Source organism: Astatotilapia calliptera, chromosome 2 (assembly GCF_964374335.1).
Source record: "Astatotilapia calliptera chromosome 2, fAstCal68.1, whole genome shotgun sequence".
Lineage (NCBI taxonomy): Eukaryota > Metazoa > Chordata > Actinopteri > Cichliformes > Cichlidae > Astatotilapia > Astatotilapia calliptera.
Window position 1 is genome coordinate 1,976,247 of NC_137423.1, and position 7,092 is coordinate 1,983,338.

General features: G+C 42.6%; 1 long non-coding RNA gene across 1 annotated transcript; it reads left to right on the forward strand.

Moving 5' to 3' along the window:
• Window positions 1-499: 499 nt before the first annotated feature.
• LOC145432240 (uncharacterized) lies at window positions 500-2,051 on the forward strand. The gene is made up of 2 exons (XR_013912521.1): window positions 500-639; window positions 1,625-2,051. It is a non-coding gene; the product is annotated as an uncharacterized LOC145432240 (long non-coding RNA).
• Window positions 2,052-7,092: the final 5,041 nt, after the last annotated feature.

Genomic DNA, 7,092 nt, shown 5'->3' on the forward strand with positions numbered 1-7,092 from the left:
CGTGTTTTGACCTGTAAACACCGGACAAAACGAGCAGCCCCACATAAGCCCGAAACTCCTCTGCGTCTATATCTCGCCAGCCGGGAATTTTGCGATTCCCATGCAGGTTTGTCATGGACACAATATGCTTCACGATCTCATCCGTTAGAAACAGCGCGAAGCTGGATATGGGGTCAACGATTCGGAGAGTGGCATAGCGTGTAGGTCCCGGGGTCAGACCAGTGGCTGCTGGGATGTAGCGGAACGTCTCAGCGTTTGTGGGAGACCAAGATATTTTTCCATTTTTTGACGTCCATGCTGCTTCATCAATTTTCTCTCCGTTTTCATCTCCGGCCGCTGCTGCTTCATCAATTTTCTCTTCGCTTTCATCTTCATCCGAGTCGGAACTGGACCCCAGCTGCTCTGTTTCTGCCTCCGATACCTCCTCCTCTTCCTCCTCGTCCCCAGATTCCACGGGGGATAACGCGGAGCTATCCTCGTACTCAGAGTTCATGATGACTGGATATCACGGATATTTAAATAGATTTCCTTATGCGGCCAGGAGATCGTTTCTCTTGCCTTCCCTTTTGCCAGCACGTGCAGGACTAAACCGATTCAAAACTCTATCCGGTTAGTCGTGACGCATGGACCCTGCTTCCGGTCAGTCCAGCTAACGTAAAGCTACAAACATCTCTACTGTTTAGGCTACGTCCACACGTACACGGGTATTTTTGAAAACAGAGATTTTCCGTTTCCGTTTTAAAAAAATCCCGTCCACACGTGAAGTTTTGAGAAAAATATCTCAGTCCACGCGTAACCCCCCCTCCAACAAAACAAAAACAAAGGCAAACGCTGTAATGAGCACGCCAAAGCAACAGGTGGCGATATAATCCTAACCTTGCAGAAATGTTGGCCAATCGGAAGTCTTGAAGCCAGGGCGGGAAAGCATCAACAAAGACGGTGGAACTTTTTTTTACTTCCAACTTTATTTCTTAAGAACAATAACAACAAATATAAAAAGTTTGGCTTCTTACTTGAGAACTAAAAAGCATTCGAGTCTTTCCTACTAGAGTCAGTATAGCCAAATAGCACATTTAGGTAAAAAAGCACAAAATCCGATAAGACATCGCATAGAAGCAGAACTGAGTCGTATGTGACAGACAGTGAGGTGGAATTATTCCTCAATATCACACTGGAATATGAAACAGCAAAACAAAACAAAACAAGAAAACGTGGACTGGGAGACTTGTCAGGGGAAATAAGGTTAGCCTACCATACATGTATAAACGAATGCCCTACTGTATTTCAGTAGCCCAATTATAGATGCCTTTAGCACCTTTAGGTTTGACCTAGTAATGATACAGCTCGGCTTCATTTCTTTAACTACTGTGTAGCTTAACCTACACGAAGTCATCATAATGACAGATTTATATTCATCTGAATCTGCAGTGTAACTGTGTTGGTGTTGAATCCCTACCTCAAGAATGTTGTAGAGTTAAAAGTATAGGAAAAGAGAACACTTAACCTAAAATATTTAAGTGTAGCACTTAAGTAAATATTAATCTTGGTATTCCACCACTGATTTATTTTTAACATTTATTGTGGTTAATTAGTTTTTCATTGTTTTATTCTACCTTTTGTCAAGGCAAAACTCAAGGGCCACAGACAGGACAGACTTGAAAGAAGACTTTCAACTGAAACACATTTGCGTAATGTTGCAGAGGTGGACATACAGATGAAGAAAAGAATTCTGGATATGATGGAGACATCTGAGAGGCGAGCTTCTGAACATCACAGTAAATTATAAGTCACTCTTGAGAGACAAGTTCAGTTGCAGATGGATTTTTACTGCTAAGACAAGTCATGCATCCACCACCACAACCTTTCAACCTGCCACCACACCATGGTGGGCACATCTATGCATGTGCACCACCACCACACGCTGTACCTGGCTCATTTCCACCCAACAGTACCATAACTGAGCTGCCAAGCAGCACACCCTACCCACCCCTCCAAATAATCAGACCCAACCAATATAACCCCTTCAATAAAATTATCTTATCTTACATAAATAGGCTGTTGATTTTCTTTACTCGTTTCAGTTATTACCAGCAAAATAGTTGCATGTTTAATCATCTGGGAATTTACCCAGATTTATTTATTTAGACAGAGATCTTAACCCCCCCCCCAATGTTCAGCACAAAGTTACACCGATGCATGTTCAGGATCACAGTGCATAGATTGTAAAGTGTCACATATCCTGACTTACAATTTCTGTAGATATGACACAGTCCTTCAATAGAACAGAAACCCTTTTTTATCGATGGGGAATTTAGTAAGGACTCTCCTGACCCTCCTCCTTTCTGATGTCATGCAATCAGCTCTGTAGTAAGTCTGTGTGTCTGGGTGGTTGTCCTTTTCCTGCTGAATTACTTCAGTGACTGTAATCTATCATGTCCCTGTTAGCCTCACAGTAGTTGTGGAGGACAAATCTGGCATAAATGATAAGGGGAAGGTCATTCAGATTAATGTCCACAATACTCCAAACCATGTTTTCAGTCTGCCAAAAGCACATCCAATGACCAGGGAGAGACTGGTCGTGATTGATGGCGAAAATATCGAAAATATGTGTACCATTGTTACACATCCAGTTCCTCAGGGTGTCTTGGCTGGACTTCAAGGTTCAACGACAACACAAAACGGTTTATGCTATATGGTGATTGACAGCTAGTGGCAGGTCTTATCAGTGGGCCTCTGATCAGGTCCACTGCAGCAGCTATGTAAAAAATGCCTTCTGTAGTACTTGGGACATGTTTTACTTCGACCTCACTGGATACCAACCCTGATGTGCAGGTCATTAGGATCATTTGGATGGTCACTTTGAAACAGCACTATTTAATTAACTAACTACCTAGTGTTATGGAAAACTTGGGTCCACTTGCTACATTTGCAAAACCATCTATCAGGAGCCTTGGTGTTAGTATTGACTCAGCTCTGACTTTGGATGCCCATGTAAAATCTTTGGTTCGCTCCTGTTTTTATCATTTGAGAAACATTGCTAAGCTGAGTCCCATTGTATCGCGCTCCGAATTAGAAATTGTCATTCATGCATTTGTTTCATCTCGTCTGGACTACTGTAATTCTTTGTTTACTTGTTTATGTAAAGCCTCTTTGGATCGTCTGCAAGTTGTTCAGAATGCTGCTGCAAAGCTTCTGACCAAGTCCTCCAAGTTTTCCCATGTCACACCCCTGCTGATTCAGCTGCACTGGCTCCCCGTTAAATTCAGGATCCAGTTTAAGGTTTTGACCTTGACTTTCAGGGCCCTGCATGGACAAGCACCAACATATATAAGTGAACTTTTGCATCCATACATTCCCAGCAGGTCCCTGAGGTCATGTGACCAGGGCTTGCTTGCTGTCCAGCACACGAGGCTGAAAACAAAAGGCGACAAAGCTTTTGGAACTGTGGCCCCCAGATTGTGGAACTCTCTCCCTTTGAGCCTGAGATCTGTGGACTCAGTGGTCGCTTTTAAAAAACAGCTAAAAACCCATCTTTTTAAACTTGCTTTTAGTTGATTTTTATTTTTAGGTTTTAGCTTCTGTGAAGCACTTTGTGATTTTTATCTTGAAAGGTGCTATATAAATAAAGTTTTACTTACTTACTTACTTAATCCTTGTTACAAGTTCTCATCTGTAGGCAAGTGATTACAGACTGTATATAAACGATGGACGTAGTCATCGTGACATCAGCCATGGGCACTTAATCGATATTAAATGAAAACCAACATTCAGAAGATCTAATTGAAGTACTCTTGCCCATCTTTTCTTTCTAAATTCTGTCTCCTTTAAATCATGTAGTGTTTTCCAGTTGAAGTCGGAATTTTCAACTCGTCCACGAACTGGCCAAAAGTCCTGTGATGTCATTTGTTGTGAACACCACAACAATGGAGGACGTTGAGCAATGATATACCTATTGCTTAGTCTATGGCTATTTGTCACATGTGGGGGCCACGCAGCCCGTTCTCACTCCCGAGGCGTAACATGTCGACCTTTTTGTCACGTCCCGCGGCGTTCCTGAGGAACGCGAAAGGAGACCTTCGGCGTTCTTATGGTACGTGGCGGGTTATGGCTGGAATCCAGTGCAATGACGCTCCCGCGGTAATAGACGTTCCAGCCCTGTATTCCAGCCCTAAACCTAACCTTATCCCTAGCCCTGACCATAACCTTATTCCTGACCGTAACCAGGACTTTAATGATGTTAAATAGCGTGTTTCTAAGCGATTTGAAGAAAAAGAGCGAACATGTGTAGATTCAGTCCAGACGGTTCTCATATTTCCTGTTTTTTCCGAGGTCGTCATTTAGGCACGTGGTGGGTAGCCGAAAACGTAATATGGTGACGATTTGTCACCTAGCGTAAAATGTTACGCTTTGGGTGTGCGAACGTGTTGGGCCACGTTGTTATTTATAAAGCCTCGTTGCCAGGTTTAAAAAATATATGTTACTATAAGGTAGACTTGTAGTCAAGACCGCCTAAACCAGGACCAAGACAATACCAAGACAGACCGAGTCAAGACCAAGACAAAGTCGAGACGAGACCAAGATTTTATGCATTGATTAAAGTAAAAACAAAAGGCATTTAATACTATTTTAACCCAAATTGACACCATTAATCAACTGCATAAACCACTTTGAGGGAGGAATGGTTTGCACACTTGATCAATACTCACCCATTGGCTGTGAGCCAGAGAGGGATCTTCCTGAGAAATTGATCAAGTGATTGTATGACTTGCTACTGTTATATAGCAGCAACCTGAAGATCAAGCTGAAAGCATACACTGCTTTACTGTCCATTTAGACTGTAATGGGTTATTTTGTCATACATCACAAAATAACCATGATGTATACTGTCTTCACTAATACCTGAAACCAGAAAATCAAATAATAAACTCTAAATAAATGATACAATTTGAAAAGTTTCTGACATCAGTGGTCATGGAAACCAAAGGCAAGACAACTGGCCTTTTCTTTGGAACCACAGCAGTTGCACCACATTGGTCATTACAAATACTTCCAGTTTATACAGGGCATGAGTTTTTCTTTTTTTTTCTTTTTCCTTTTTGTTCTTTTGCCATCAGAATTATTGTCTAAAGGCCAAGAAAGATGCCCAACGGATTTACTTTACCAAATTGATCATTACTGTATTGGTCCATTCGATTGACCTTTGTCTTTATTGTTTATTTTATTTTCACTTGTTACACACGGGACAAACATGACTGGGGGAAAGAAAGAGAGGTAGGGAAAGAAAAACAGCAGGGAAGAGGAACAAAGGCAAAAAACAAAAACAAACAAACAGACAAAAAATACAAATATCAATCACCTGGATCACCTGTTGAGAAACAAAAAAGAGAACAACAAGCAGAGAGAACAACAAGAGAGCAATATAATAAACAACATCATTGCGATGATCTATGTAAATATAACAGTAAATACTAAATATTGAATATTATTGTGCAGCACATAAGATCGACAGTGCACAGTGTGCTTTGAGTTAGCAGCCAAAAAAGGTGTAGTTTGTGTCAGTGAGCACCTGTGATGATCTGCTAGAGGGTGTGGGGAGCCATAGCCCCATCCTCCAGGGCATGAAGCAGGTATGGAGGAGTTTCAGGTTCCAGACATCCAGAGTCCCTCGGAGCACAAGAGACCAAGGAAGACCAACAGAGGGGCAACCGTGCCACTCTCTCAGAAAGAGCTGAGGAGAGCCCCAGATGAGGGGTCACTCAGCAGCCGCGGAGCAGAAGCCAGAGGGAGTTGCAGTGACGCGCCCGTGAGCTCCGCCGGCAGCCAGCTGTGCCAGAGTGGACCGGGCCCCAAAGGGAGCCCCAGGCTCCACGCCCCGGCAAGCAGCCATTAGGACTGAGCCGGTGCATACCTGAACGCCCATCCCTGGACACTAAGAACCACCAATGCACCGATGTCTGAGGGCATCTGCCACTGGCAGGGGGAGTGGTGGGGGGAGATAGGCCTCCATACCTTGGAGGGCCTGAGATGTCCCCAGAGAGGTGGCGTCTGATACCCAACCTGACATATTGACATAGACAAACAGGCACACACAGACACAAACATCCACTCCCACCCTCATGTTCTCATATGCACTTACTCAACATGTGGAGACAGACAAAAATAGACACTGTACACACAATCACACTCCCCAAGCATACTCTATACCCCAGGTCTAGGTACCTTTGCCCCTGGAGGGGAAACTGCACCCAGACCGAGGTAGTGTTACCCTTTTCCCTGGGGTGGAGAGAAGCAGACCGCCCCGACTCGGCAGCAGCAGGGAGGCCCCACGCTACAGACCCCAATTGAACGGCCAACTCCTCCTCCCAGAACCCCCACCACCACCACACACACACACACACACACACACACACACACAAAACATATTAAGGATTGTACATTAACACAAAACTGTTGTCGGAACCATACCATTTCACCAGAGAAACACACACACACATATGAAGAGAGAGAGAGTATGCATGGTATTCAAACGAATACCAAACAGCCATCATAATTTGTCATACAATGAGAACAGGACAAATCAACAACTGACAATGACTAATTAATATTAAAATCTGTAACATAATGTTTGGAGTTTAGTCTGTTACTGTTGCTGTTTTTACCATTTCTTCTTGGAGCAACTGTAACCCACATTATTGTGTGGATGCTTAAGCATCCACACTATTGAGTTCCTGTTTCTCTTTATTCTTTATTATTGTGTGGATGCTTTAAGCATCCACACTATTGAGTTCCTGTTTCTCTTTATTCTTTATTATTATTATTCTTAGGACTTCCGTACACTTTTCGCCGTTTAACTACTTCCACAATTTTTGTGCTATTTTCACCGTTCAAACTTTAAACTATTCAGCTATTTTTGCTAATTCCTGCTATATCTTTTGGTATTTTTAACTATTATACTTTTTAAAATATTCCACTTTTTTCCTTTAATTTGTCCCATTGAAATGAATGGGAAACTTCAGCAATTCTGCTAAAATTTGCTTGTTTTTGAAACTTAACTACTTCCTCATATTTTCACCTAGAACAACCATTCAAACT